Below are 15123 nucleotides of genomic sequence, written 5' to 3' on the forward strand. Positions count from 1 at the left end.
TCAGGGAGGTTGATCAGATTTGGCATTTTGAAAAGATTATTCTGGCATCTTTGTAGCAAAGAACACCATTTGGAGTAGTCTAAATGAGAGTTAAAGGTAGTCCACATTGGGGTGGTGGGGAGATGAAGATATATAGGCACATTTGAGAAATATTTATGGAAATCTTGGTGATAGATCAGAAATAAGGAGATGAGGGAGAGATGAGAGAGGGGACAGAAATGCTTAAGTTTTGGCTGGTATGACTAGATGGATGGATGTGCCATGCATTGAACTTGGGAGCTCCTCATGAGAACTGAGTGTATAGGGAGAACTCTGTCCATTGGATTTGTACACACTGAGTGTGAGATGCTCAAGAGCTCACGCTCAAGAAGGGAGGCAAATAGGCATTGGAGATGAGGCCAGGGTCGGGTGAGAGAAACGTGTGCAGGTGGAGGTGATTGCGGCAGGGGCCGTGGATGTAGAAGCCCGTGATTAGGGCCGGGGAGTGGCTGAGATGTCAGTAGAGGACTGCATGCCCTCTGCGAGGGGGCTGGGGCAGAGCTGGAGGACGAGTCTCAGAGGGACGCAGGTTTTGTCCTGATACCTTCCTTGCTGTCTTTTCATGGTTCGACAAAGGCATGGATGAGTAAGGTCTGAAAGTGGCAATGAGGAGCAGCAGGATAAGCTTCCTCCCAACACTGAGGTACACGGAGCGCGGAACATACAAACATGCATGCGCACTTGCACACACACGAAAAGATTTATTTTAAGAAGTTACTCCGATTAGACGAACCATGAGAGACGATGGACTCTGAAAAACAAACTGAGGGTTCTAGAGGGGAGGGGGGTGGGAGGATGGGTTAGCCTGGTGGTGGGTATTGAGGGGGGCACATTCTGCATGGAGCACTGGGTGTTATGCACAAACAATGAATCATGGAACACTTCATCTAAAACTAATGATGTAATGTATGGGGATTAACATAAGAATAAAAAAAATTAAAAAAAAAAAAAGAAGTTACTCCGATTGTAGGGGCTGCAAGTCTGAAATCTGTAGAGCGGGCTGGCAGCCTGGAAACTGAGGCAGGAGTTGATACAACAGTCTTGAGGCAGAATTTCTTCTTAGTTTTTGCTGTTAAGGTCTTTCAATGGATTGAAGGAAGCCCACCCATATTATTAAGGATGATCTCTTCAAGTCAACTGATGGTGGCTGTTCACCACAGCATCACCTAGATCAGTGTTTAATGAAGTAACTGGGTGCTACAGCTGAGCCAGGTGGACACATAAAACTGACCCTCACAAAGCCTGGAAACCACGGGAGGGGTGGGGTCCTGGGACCTTGAGGTTTCAAAGACCGATGGGAAGAAGGGGTGTCCTGCTAAGTTTGAAGACGCAGGGAGTGTGCTGGTTAGGGACTGGCCTTTCTAGAAGGTCTAGATGAAGGATTTGTGAACTCAGAGAAGACCGTGGGCTGAGAATGAAAAGGAGCTACCGCAGAGCATCCTATGGCTCTGGAAGAACAAGGGGGACCCAGGCTCCCCTCCTCTTCCTCATAACTGCAAGTGAACCCGGGGCCAGCCTGGCTCCTCTGAGATCTGGTCTGTCTTCACAGACCCCTCCTCTGGATGGAGGGAAGTAGAATAGGTTGGCCATGGTGGTGGCATAATGCCCTGTGCTGGGCCAGCCTGAGCGCCCACTGTTCTAGTCATTTCCATTGGGCTATGCTCCTATATTTCTGTAATACTTATTTCCTAGCACAGATGGCTGTGTTTTTATAGAGGCTTTCTAAATTGTTTGTTAGCTATTGCCAACTATGCTGTGATTCAGAAAGGAAATGGCTTTCAGGAGTGTGGAAGCCAACCAGTCTAAGCAGGAACTGCCACCTGTGGGAAAACATACCTAAAATTTGCCAATATTTTTGGTGGTAGGAATATGTTCATACTTTGAAAGCACAGACTTGTTTAGGAGTGGATATTTACCCTGTGATGCCTCAAGAACTGTCAGAGCCATGAACAGGGAATAAAAAAGTCCTAGCATTGTGTGATTTGGTACATGTTTCTTGTCTTAGGACCTCAGTTTTCTTCTCTGTAAACTGGGTAGAAGACTACTGCCTCCTGAGTTATTCCAGATTATTATGAGAAGCAGCTCAAATGAACAGATAACATTAATTTATTAGGAGAGGTTAAGATACCTGGCTGATGCAGACTGTTGTTACAACCTTGAGATTTTTTATTATCATTCTCCTTATATACAAAGACTCTAACTGCAACTTGGAATTTTAATGTGGCCTCAGCACAAGGGAACACAGTACACGCTTGGGGGCAGCGCTTGGGTCTCTCCACATTACATTTAATATTAAATATTTAATTAAATATTAAAAATAACTTATTATCGACTTGCCTCTGTCTGATTTCTTAATCAGTGTAATGTTTATTTAGACTTTCTCTCCACAGTCTGAGTCTCACCCTCTTGGATGAAAGCCCAGGGTGGCCAGGCTTTTTGACACGGGGGCCACACAGTGGTTTCTGATTGAGCCTCTGGGCCTCCCCCTCCCGAGGCTGCTCCAGTCTGCGGCAGACAAATTACACCGCCTCAGGATATTGACCGTTTGCCTGCCGGTTCATTTTATTCTCTCCTCTGCGAACAGGGGCCGAATTTGTCTCTCTTTCACTTCCAATTTGGGAGGCAGATTTCAGTCTTGGAAATCGGAATTCTTTGCCCTCATATACGTGCATCCCCCCGAAAATTCACAGGAATTCAAATTGTGACGGAGGCGTTCATACGGTCTCCCCGAAGCACGCACGGTTCGCGGAATTGTGGGCCATCTCGAGCGGACGTGGCTGGTGCCCGAACAACAGCAAGCCCCACGGGGCCCCACCTGCTGGTACCTGGTCACCCGCAGGGTCACAGCGTGGCTACACAGCGTTATGGAGAAGGCAGGCAGCAAGATGTCGTTTTCCATCACCTTGAATTTTAGTCATCCATTTGGAAGTTGTGATTTTTAGGGCAGAGATTATTTTGAATTTTACCCTCACAGTTTTACAGGGTAAATTAATTGTGTTCGCCTAAGAAATTTTGTCTTTGGCGATTAAACTTTTTTTCAAGCATTAGGTAGGTGACTATTTGCAGATTCCTGATATGCTAATTATATTCCATAGCCTTTACTGTGTAAACTATTCAGGCTATCAAGTTCATAGAAACGGATTGTTTGCTTAAAAATGTGGACATTTCAAGTCCCGAGTTAGAAAGTAGCAGCCTGGGTTTCAGTGGTTCTTAGAGCACCTGCCCCCCCCAACCCGCGCCCCTCCCCCCCCACCCGCCCCCCCCCCCCCCCCCGCCCATCCCAAGGCTTGAGGCTAGAGCGGTCTCTTCAATATGCAAACCTGATTCTCTTTGAATACCCTTCATCACCTTCAGGCTCCTCCAGCCTTCCGGTCCTCCTGGCGGCCCACCCTCTGCCTCATTTTCCACCCTCCCCCACAGGCGCTTGCGTTCCAGTCACGCCGAACAATTTGCAATTACCGAGGGATTTATGAGCTATCAGGGCTGTGTCTGCGCCCCTGCACTTCCTTCCATCAGGGCCGTCTTTCCCCTCTGTGTCCTCTTCCTTCTGTGTATTTCAAGACGAAACTCACGTCTCGTCCCCCGCCCCCTCATGCCCCACCCTTCCTCTAGGTCCCCAAAGAGCCTATCTATCACTGCACCCCTGTCTGCTGTAATTATTTATCTAGTTCCTCCCTATCAGACTGGAAGATTCCTCACAAGTGGGACTGGCTTCCAGCTCTGAACCCCAGCATCTAGTAACCGTGTGATCCTTTACAAGCGACTCAATAAATATTTCTTGAATAAATCATTCCTATCTATTTTCTACACTTGTTCTAAAGTGGTTAATTTACTCTTAGCCTCATTTCTTAGTTGATAGGTCTCCACTCCCTGAAGTGTGATCCCAGGACAATAGCATCTGCATCCTCCCGCAGCTTGTTAGAAATGCAGAGTGTCAGCCCCATCCCACACCTGAGAATCAGAATCTGCATTTTAGTAAGATCTCCAGGTGACTATTTGCACCTTCGGGTTTGAAAAGCACTGCCAGGGACAACTGACAGTAATGCAATTTTGTGTCTTTTAAAATACGCCTGGAATTTAGATTTTTAACCCTTTATCTGAAACAGTAGTATACTATTCTAAGCTATTTTGTAAAAAAGTGTTTACTAAAACTGTAATATGCTAAATTTAGGAGTAATTTTTAATGAAAAATATAAATTATCATTGACATTTGATACAATTGGAGATACAAGAAATTTCTATCTGTAAAAAGGACATGAGATCACACGGATGAGTGAAGTATGACTAAAAAACTAAGTTTCCTCATAGGAGGGGCATAAGAAAGACCACTGGTTGGAAAAGGAGGCCGATTCTTTTGCTTAGATTACATTACCATGTTAACATGTAATTTTCCTAAAGATACATTTATCCACATTTTATAAAGGACTGAGGAAATGCCAGTTGTTCATAACAAGGAATGAATTAACTTCCTTGCCTCTTTTTTTTTTTTTTTTAAACCTCACATCCAATCCACCAGCAAATCCTCTAGGCATTACCTTTGGAAGGTATCCAGGCTCTGACCGTGTCTCACCACTTTTCCCAATACTGCTCTTTATTTATTTATTTATTTTTAAAGTAAAGTGGGCTTGAACTCGACCCCTGAGATCAAGAGTCACGTGCTTTACCGGCTGAACCAGCTAGGCGCCCCTTCCCAGTACTGTTCTAATCCAAGCCACCTTCATCTCTTGCCCGAATTACAAGAGCCTCCTATCGTCTTCCTACCTCCACTCTACCCCCCAACAGTCTGTTCTCCACTCCGTTGTCAGATCATGCCATCCTCTGCCCCAGATCCTCTGATGGCTTCTCATCTCACTCAGAAGGACATTGGAGTCCTCATCATGGCCTATAAGACCGCTCCATCCTCTCCAACTTCATCCCTTCTGGCTTACTTGTCCCAGATCTCTTCTGAGCTCCTGCACAGAGGCCTCGGCGGGTTCTCAAGCCCAGCCGGCAACGCTTCTGTCAGGGCCTTTGCCCCTATCCTTTCCACTGCTGGCAGACTCCAGATGGCTTGATCCTGCTTTCTTCGGGTTTCTCACCCATGGCAGAGTCCTTCCCTAACCACATAACGCCCACCTTTCCCACCCACTATCCCTTTCTATCTCCCCGTCCTGCTTAGTTTCATCTTGGTCCTTATCACCATTCCCTGACATAGGACATAGTTATCATTTTATCTATTTTTGTCTCTTCCCACTCTGATTCAAACTCCATAAAAGTAAAGGATTTGTTTTGTTCATTGCTATATTCCCTAGTCACTGGAACAGGCTAGCATATTAATTGCATAGTAAACACTGGTTGAATGAAGGAATGAATAATGGTGCAAAGAGGGGTATCATTGATAAAGATTATTGGGGAATGGCTCAAGTCCATTGTCATTATGTCTGATGGTACCTACACGGGCTCAACTCTTTCTTTGTAAAACTGAAAGCCAGAGTTGCTAATAAACTGCAACATTGTCAGATTAACAGATCTTTCTTTCCGTTCCAATGTTGGTATAATACTCAGAGGACCACATGTTAGAAGCATGAAGAAGAGAGTGCAGAAAGTTCTTAAATAATCATTATTGTTGTTCTCTATTATGACTATATCCTCTGTTTATTCGCTTTCTTTCCCATTTTCCTTTTTAGACTTCGAAGTCTGTGCCACTTTGAACTGATGGGATATTTGTTTCAAATGTGAAGGTTTATGAAGTGACCCAGGTATGGTAAGGTACCAAACCATTAGCCTAGACCAGGGATCAGCAAACACTTTCTAAAAGACCAGATGGTAAATATTTCAGGCTTTGCAGGATTTGTTGCAACTACCCAGCCATTATAGTGTGAGAGCAAGCAACACCCAAATTTGTGTGCTTGTGTTGCAACAGAAGTTTACAAAAGCAGGCCTCCTGTATTTGGCTCATAGTGAGCTGACCCCTGGCCCCACCTAAAGTCATAGATTTCTAGACTGTAAGTCCTTAAGGGCAGGAATGGTGTCTAACACATATATTAGGTACAAAGGAACATCTGTTAAATACAGAAATAAATATAGAAGCCCTAAGACAAATCCATCGGTAATTTTATATTGAATGCAGCTGGTTACAGGTGGAGTGCTTGGTGCTTGATTCTTCCATGGTCCAAGGATTTGGGGTTCTGGCACCTGAATGACGAACCTGTAGCCAGGCAAGTGACACTTCAAAGCATCACTTCTAAGACATACCTCTTCACAATTGAACTTCTTTCGAGTCAGGATATGTCTTACAATGATATCAGAAGCATGTTTCCCTTTTAGCGGTACATAAAATAATGGTGTGTTTCACAATTTATGTGTGATGAATTGATATTAAATTTGAAGACATCAGGCATTTCTCACTTGGACTCTCAGGTCAAAGAGTGACCAAAGAACATATTCACTTATGTAAGAACTATGTGGTTTATGATGTAATAAGCACAAGGGCTCATGAAGCTAATAGCATCTGTATCTTAAGTGCAAGGCTATTGCTTGCTTTAACTTTCAAACAAGGTGAACATTCATGGTGAATTAATAGACAATAAAAAAATCAAGTAGGTTTTCATGTTTTGGGTGGTAATGGCTTTCAGAATCGTTTTCTAAGTCAAATTTTCTTTATCCTGGAAAATCAAGAATCTTGGGGTGCCTGGGTGGCTCAATCGTTAAGCTTCTGCCTTCAGCTCAGGTCATGATCCCAGGGTCTTGGGATCGAGCCCCTGCATTGGGCTCCCTGCTCAGCGGGAAGCCTGCTTCTCCCTCTCCCACTCCCCCTGCTTGTGTTCCCTCTCTCGCTGTGTCTCTCTCTGTCAAATAAATAAAATCTTTAAAAAAAAATCAAGAATCTGTTGACACCGAAATTATCAGTGAAAGGACAATTTTTGATTGTTGGATTCTCTTTGAAAGCAGTTAAAAGAAAAGCAAAGAGAAAGATTTTCATACAAATCAGGATGTGTATTCTTTTTTCAAGGGGAAAGATAGATCATTAGTACTGCTTTTCAAATTGTGTTTTCAAAGATATGTTAATCCTAAGAAAAGCAATTAAATATTTGACTCAGTCTAAGAAATGTTTACTAAGCACCTATTTTGAGTAGGTATTGAGTTAAAAGAAGCTAAAGCTGTGAGCAGGCTTGGGTCCCTGGTGGAGAGCTTGGCCACCCAAAACCTCATGATGGAAGAAATATGGGGCATTCAGTAGACTTTTCATTCCTTTTTAATGCATTAGAGTCATGTGATGGCACATTACACTCCGGGGGACGTGTGTTTTGTTTATGCTGGGAGATTCGTGACTGATCTTTTGTAAGCTTTGTTTTCTCTCTGAGAGCGCAGCAATTCACTAGAAAGGAAGTAAGGAGGGAGGAAGGAAAGATCACTGGCTTTGGGCATCTGGGCCGGGGGACCTGGATCACTGCTCTCTTAAACTCCTGACCAGGGGTGGATAAATAGCCTATGTATTTACTCTCCTCTGCTCAAGAAAATACATGTCTGAAATTGTCCACGCAAAGATGTAGAGCAAGTTTCAGCAGCCTGGGGACAAAGTACTAGCTGGTTTGGGGAGCGAAGTAACCTGATTTAAGGGTAGCTGGCAACACAGTAGGAAGTGAGGATGGGGGTTGGGGAGAAGTGAGAGCCTTCCTTGCTGCCCTCTCCCTCCCATCACCCTCTGTATCTGGGAGCCTGATGGTTTCTCTGGGATGTCCCCAGAGATAAATGTGGCAGACGTGCTCCTCACCCCATGTTTGCAAAGCCGCCATTGTCTCTTCCCCACGTCCACACTCCTAACGGGGGGCTGAAGGAAGCCTTGAAACCTGTGTCCCTGGAGTCACAGACGCCCGCGTAGACACTGAGGGGATGACAGGAGCCATTTTCCATCCCGGACCCCTCGAGAAGTCCCTGACGGAGAGACAGAAGGGGGACAACGTGCCAGTTTTCTGCTGGGAGAGCTCAGAAACCAACACACAGGATTAATAACCAGTATTTTACTAGCTGATTACAAGATAAGCAGGCTTTGAGTGTCCCTATTCCCCTGTAATTATAATGAAGTGTGTTGAAACATAAAAATACCTGTAGTCCCAATTTTTGCCGAAGTCCCTTCCTTAAGATTAAAACAGTGCTTATCCACCGTTGTGCTTGGATCCTTCCTCGTATCTTCACATCTGTTAGGAGGCTTTGTTGCCTATCAGATTATATTTGGGAAAGTTTTCCGCAGTGCTTCAAAAACAGGAAATTGGCATCTTTGTGGATCATAAATCAAAGTTGGATGGAAACCCCCTTCTTTTGACTCGCATAGTGCCAGCTAAGCTCTTGCTGCACCTCGTGAAAATAAACGCAGGAAGTTCTGAGGATGCTTCTGCAGAGCTAAAAAAAATTACATATCTATAAAATCACTTGATATCAACTCCCAACACATTGATACCTTATTTGGCCATAGTTTTCCACAGAATGAGGTAATACAATAACAGCTTTAATATTAGGAAAAAGAATGACACTTCTTATTATTACCTGGTTGATCCTAGATGACATGCTTTTTCTTTATTCAGTGTAATGGTCTCATCCCACCTCCTTTGTGTTTTTTTTTCACCTCTTTTTTCCCCAATCCCTCCATGTTTTGAGCTAGTACTTTTTGTCCCTTCCAGGCCCTTGTCTTCTGATCTCTGATCTGCCCTGTGAATCTCCCTTGGCTCACTACTTCCCACTTCCCACTCCTAGCCCCCTATTGCTCAGCCTCTTACACCTTTGTAAGTGGCATCCACATTTCAGTGTTGCCCTTCCATAAAATTCTCCTCCACTAGTAACATTTCAGGCACCAATATGGCTGGATAAGGTGTCTGTATTGTAGTGTTGAAAATAAACCAGGGGCACCTGGGTGGCTCATCCGTTAAGCATCTGCCTTCGGCTCAGGTCATGATCCCGGGGTCCTGGGATCGAGTCCCACATCAGGCTCCCTATTCAGCAGGGAGCCTGCTTCTCCCTCTCCCTACTGCTCCCCCTGCTCTTGCTCTTTCTCTCTCTGACAAATAAATAAATAAAATCTTTAAAAAAAAAAAAAAGAAAAGACACCAGATCCTCCTTTGACTTCCCTTTACATTAAAATGAAACAAAGCAAAAGTAAACAAAGAGAAAACAAAGATGAGAAGCAGAAACCACTGAGCTACTTTCATTTTTCTGTTTGGTTATGCCAAAGTGATTATTTTTATTTATTTTGTTTTGTTTTATTTTATTTTATTTTATTTTATTTTATTTTATTTTATTTTATAAGTAGGCACTACACCCAGTGTGGAGCCCAGTGCAGGGCTTGAACTCACCACCCTGACATTGAGACCTGAGCTGAGATCAAGAGTCCAATGCTTGAGCCACCCAGGCGCCTCCCCAAAGTGATTTTTTTTTTTAAAGATTTTATTTATTTATTTGTGTGAGAGAGAATGAGAGAGAGCACATGAGAGGGGGGAGGGTCCGAGGGAGAAGCAGACTCCCTGCGGAGCAGGGAGCCCGATGTGGGACTCAATCCAGGGACTCCGGGATCATGACCTGAGCCGAAGGCAGTCGCTTAACCAACTGAGCCACCCAGGCGCCCCCAAAGTGATTATTTTTAAAGATGTGAAATAATCATGTGGTAATGGTGTGTTTCCTTGCCTTTTCTTTATATATCTATTTCACTTGAAGTTGAGAAAAGGGAGATTTATCTCAAAGAGTCAGGCAGCCCGGTGATGAAATGAAGAACTAGAGGCGAAGTTTAACCATCCGTCTCTTCCATGTTTTTTATTTTTTTTTTATTTTTTAAAGATTTTATTTATTCATTTGAGACACAGAGATACAGAGACAGAGAGAGAGCATGAGCAGGGGGAGAGGGAGAAGCAGGCTCCCCGCCGAGTCAGGAGCCCGATGTGGGGCTCGATCCCAGGACTCCGGGATCACGACCCGAGCCGAAGGCAGACGCCCAACCGACTGAGCCACCCAGGCGCCCCTTCCATGTTTTATTTCATATGAAATACATGGCTCTGTGGTGAAATTCCTGGGCTTTGTGTTCAGATGGAGCTGGGTTGGCGTCCTGGCCCGGCCACTAACAGCTGTGTGACCTTAGGAAACACGCAGAACTTAACCTACAACACCACTCTCCTGCCCATGTTGTAGGGTTGTGGTGTGAATAAAAGGAGACAATTTAACTAATAAGGGCTCAGCACTTTAAAGGGTGCAATCTTTGTTCACTGTCCTTGTCCCTATTTTCGTGAATGACACTGGGTGTTGGGTGGGTGGAAGAGTCAGTCCCCCATGTTCTGTGTGTCTGGCCGCCTGTGTCAAGAGACGAGAATTTCTCTTTCTCCCGCAGGGGGTCCCACGACTTTCAGGCTCCTTTAAGGGAGGTGGGAGGATGAGTGAGCGCTGGCCAGGCATTGCCCAGGGAGCTTGGCTTGAGTCCAGGCCACACAATGCTCACAGGAACATTTGACACTCAAATAATACAAGGCCACAAGGCAGGAGCAGAGGGGAAATAAAACCTGTTACAGCAACACTCAGCGGTAACGTAACACGTGTTTCCACACTTATTTATAGCAGCTCATTCTCCCTCCACAGCAGAGAGCTTTGGCTAGTCTCAATTTGTTTCTGGGGAAAATCCTTGGGACAAGTTTTTTTGTTTTTTGGGAGGGGGGAAGGGAAGGGCAGGTGGAGAGGGAGAGGGAGAACCTTAAGAAGGCTCCACACATGGAACTAGAGGGTATTATGCTAAGTCAGTCAGAGAAAAACAATTATTGTATGATTTCACTCATATGTGAATTTAAGAAACAAAACAGAGGAGCATAGGGGAAGAGAGGGAAAAATAAAACAAGACGAAATCAGAGAGGGAGACAAACCATAAGAGACTCTTGATCATAGGAAACAAACTGAGGGTTGCTGGAGGGGAGGAGGGTGGGGGGATGGGATGGAGGTAACTGGGTGATGTGATGAGCACTGGGTGTTATATGCAATGGATGAATAACTGAACTCTAACTCTGAAACTAATAATACACCGTTAATTAATTGAAGTTAAGTTAAAAAATAATAATAATTAAAAAAAAAAAAGGAAGAAGGCTCCATGCTGAGCATAGGGCTCAGTCTCAGGACCATGACACTTAACTGACTGGGCCACCCAGGCACACCGAGATTTTTTTTCTTTGCAGTTCTTTTTTTAAAAATTCCATTTAGCTAACAAGATTTTTTTTTTAATAGTGAATACTTCTGTAACTGGGCCCATGGCAGTTCAATGTGAGTAGAAATGACAAGCACAGAATGTTTTCTCTTCATAGACATTATTGCTTTGGATTCACACAGTCCTCCAAAATGAATGCACAGAGGATGTTTTTCAAATAATTTTGTGATAAAACAAATAGGGAAACTTCTAGTCAAACGGGGGTATGAGAAAATTAGGGTAGCTCTTAAAGTTACAACATGGTCAGGACTAATATCTGGGCAAGGGGTGGTGATTATGATGACGTTTTCTGTCAAGATGGTGTACAAATAGAAGTTGTCACCCCAAATTCTCATTTATGTGGGACTCGAAGAATTTTTGGGTTGAGGATGTTCCCAAGGCATTGGGCAATCGATACCTATTTTAGCTGTCCGTGGTTAGAACCAAGCTTATTCAGGCTCTTACTGAGGCAAAGAAAAATTTTGTGATTTTGGTGCCATAATTAAAAAAAATGTGTTTGCCACCATTGTTTCTTTTGAATTCTAAAGAGAATGCTCATTTAATGAGATAAATGTTGGGCCTGCAGGATGCCTTGGTTTGTGCTTTCAGGAAGGCCCTATAGCTAAGTGGTTAAAAGCTTGGGGTTTGGACTCAGAACTGTTTGACCCTTGCTCTATCACTTACTTGCTTTAGGACTTTGGGCAAGTTATTTAACTTCCATAAGTTTCAGTTCCTTTAGTCCTAGGTAGGATTGTCTTGAGGATTAAGTGAAATCATTTTTGTGTATTAGGGTCAATGTTAAGCTTTTGAAACAAAGAGACCCCAAAATACAGTGGCTTAAACAAGAGCAGTTTGTTTCTCTCTTACCTAAGTCTAGTCAGTGGGCACTACTCACCAGGTCACCGAGAGACCCAGGTACTTCCACCTTTTCGCTCCTCAGTCCCCTAGGCGTCAGGATTGTTGCCACACCCGGGGTTCAGCGAGGGAAGGGGTTAAGAGCCGAAGTCCAGGTAAAGTTGGAGAAAACTGAGAAGTTGCTCTTATCATTTCTGCTCACAGCCCATTGTCACTGACCCATCTTACTCACACGGTCACACCTGGCTACAAAAAAGGTGGAATATGTAGCCTTTAACTGGTAGCCAAGTGTCCAGGGTAAAAGGGAGGATGGATTTTGGGGAGACAAGATAACTATCGAGTCTGTCATACTTTGTAGCACATAAATAGAGGCTGCTGTTTTCATGAATTATTTCTAGTATGTGTTATTTATTTATTTTTTTAAAATTTATTTATTTATCTGAGAGAGAAAGCGTGCACATACATGCAAGCGAGGGGGCGGGGAGGGGCAGAGGGCGAGAGAGAGAGAGAGAGAGAGAGAGAGAGAGAGAGAGAGGGAGAGAAGCAGACTCCCTGCTGAGTGTGGAGCCCCGAAGCGGGGCTCAATCTCACAACCCTGAGATCACGACCTGAGCCAAAATCAAGATTCGGACGCTTAACCGAGTGAGCCACCCAGGCCCCCAGTATGTGTTCTTTAAATGCATTTCCTTAACTAGATCATTGCCTGGAACACAGTAGAGGCTCAACTAATATTTTCCAGGTGAGAAATCCTGGATTAATAAACAAATTGTTGGGAGGGGGTGGAAGGATGGGGTAACTGGGTGATGGACATTAAGGAGGGCACATGATGTAATGAGCACTGGGTGTTATGTAAGACTGATGAATCACTGACCTCTACCTCTGAAACTAATAATACAGCATATGTTAATTAATTGAATTTACATAAAAAATAAACAAATTGTTTTTTCCTTCAGTTAAGATATTTTTATGGACGTCCTGGGTTTTTCTAGTGTAACCTCTTAATTTGCTCTCTTTTGTCAGATGGGAGGGAGAGCTGTAAGGATGGGCAGGGACAGCAAGTACCAGCAACTACGTGAGGATTACCTCATTGAGCCAAAGGGCATCTTGCCCCTCACAGTGGAGGTGTCTGTAGGGCAAACCAGCAGTTTTGGATGCGTGGCTAGAACTTTTCAAAAAGCAGACACTTTCTTTTTCAGAGCATTAACTGCTGCCTGATGTAAGGGATGAGCTGGTCTAACATGTTTGGCAGGCTGTGATTTCTCTCTTGCATCATACATAAACATCGAAATGAGCTTTGTAAATTCAGCTCTTAGACATTTAGGTCTCTGGAGTTGGCTGGATCTTGCCTGTCAGTATCTCATCATGCTAGCAGACTTCAAAGACACAAGCACATTTTTTTCCTGGAGGGAAGGAGTGAGGAAGAAGATCCTTCCTGAAGGTTTGGACCCGTCTGTTTGGATGGTCATGCTGGAATCTTGGACTGTCCGTTCTGGGGGGGCCGTTAACGGTGACCGGCCATCCACTGCAGGAATCATGTCCCCAACACTGTCGTCAACCCCAGCTTTAGGTGGAACAGTTTCTGCGAAATCACCAGCCTCTAGGAAGTTGGTTTCATATTTGGAAAGCTTTGATTGTAGACATTTCTTTCCTTCACATCGTGCCGAACTCTTTCTCTCCGTGATATCTACCAATTTTACTACCACCAGTTTCTGCTCCCTGGTGCCGCAAAGCACCTTTCCTCTCCCTTCTGCAGCTCTTTCTTCAGATGGTATGCCAAGATGCTGAGCGCCGTGTATCCATAAAGTAATGCCATTCTCACTGCCTAGTTCTCTGGATTAACCCCATGCTCAGGATGGGAGTCGGGATGCCGTCACACATGGGAGCCATCCCTGAAGGAAACGCAAAATTCATTTGTGATACTGAGTTTGGAGTGGATGAGCATGCTGGGTGAGCACTAGATGATCTCAGTCTTGGCCCCACTAAAATGTCCAAAGTCAAGGAGACTGGGGAGCACTGACTGTCCTTATCCTTCCGTGAAGATCATTTGCTGTGCTTGTTCTAGTCACCAGCCCTGGGCCAGTGGCTTAGAGCGGTTCCAGGCACTGCCTGTGCCCTGTGCTCACGGGGGCAACTCAGGCAGAGAAACACAATGAGACCAGAGTACGATTCACATCAGAGACTGAGGGGCCTAGAAATGGGATCTTTTGACTGGTGGGCGGGCTTGTATGGGATACGGGCAGCTAGGAAGATTTCTCCAAGTCTAGTCTCAGTTTGGTGAGCCACTGGGGAACGTGCCTAGAAGTTCAGAGGCAGGAAAGAGCAGGATATGTTCAGGGTGGCAAGTAGCTCAGTGTGGTTGGTATGTTTTGGGGAGTGGAGTCTGGGAAGGCAGGCAGATGCTGTCTAAAAGGTCTGAGGTGTGAGGTCTAGGGGGGCAGGTTGGAACTTTTTCCTGAAGATATTAAGCGTCACAGGACTGGAATCGAAGGAGTGACATGGTCAGCTCTCGGGTAGGAAGATGCGCTGGCAGCTGTAGGGAGTGAGGCTTGGAGTGGGCTGAGATTGATGGCAGATCAGCCCAGAGGTTATTGAATAATTTTAGGCAAGAAATGCTAAGGGCCTGATCTAAAGCTGCAGGGAAGGAGAGGAGAGATTTGAGAGAGTTATGGAAAGTAACGGGCAGGATTTGGATACCAAGGTAATGGGGGAGGGAAAGGGGTGCATGAGGAATAGCAGGGGTGGCCTAAGGTTGGGGGGAATCTGGAGGGGCTTCAATTTTTGTGGCTAAAGTGCTGGAAGCTCTGGCCCAGTCAGAGCTCACTGGGCCGGCTTCTTCCTGAGAGGTGGGGCTGACAGAGGTGGCCAAGGACAGGGGGCTGCTGTTTGATCAGGTGAGGGGGGGTGGCCTGCAGTCCATAGAGTTCAAGAATGAGATGCAAATCAGGTATCAACATATTGTCTCCTTTTGGCCCTTTCTGACTGATGTGGTCCTGAGCACAGTTTCAGATCTAGTGTCCCAGGGAATCTGGCCTGGCATCCGTAAT

This window comes from Neomonachus schauinslandi, chromosome 6 (genome assembly GCF_002201575.2).
Source record: "Neomonachus schauinslandi chromosome 6, ASM220157v2, whole genome shotgun sequence".
Lineage (NCBI taxonomy): Eukaryota > Metazoa > Chordata > Mammalia > Carnivora > Phocidae > Neomonachus > Neomonachus schauinslandi.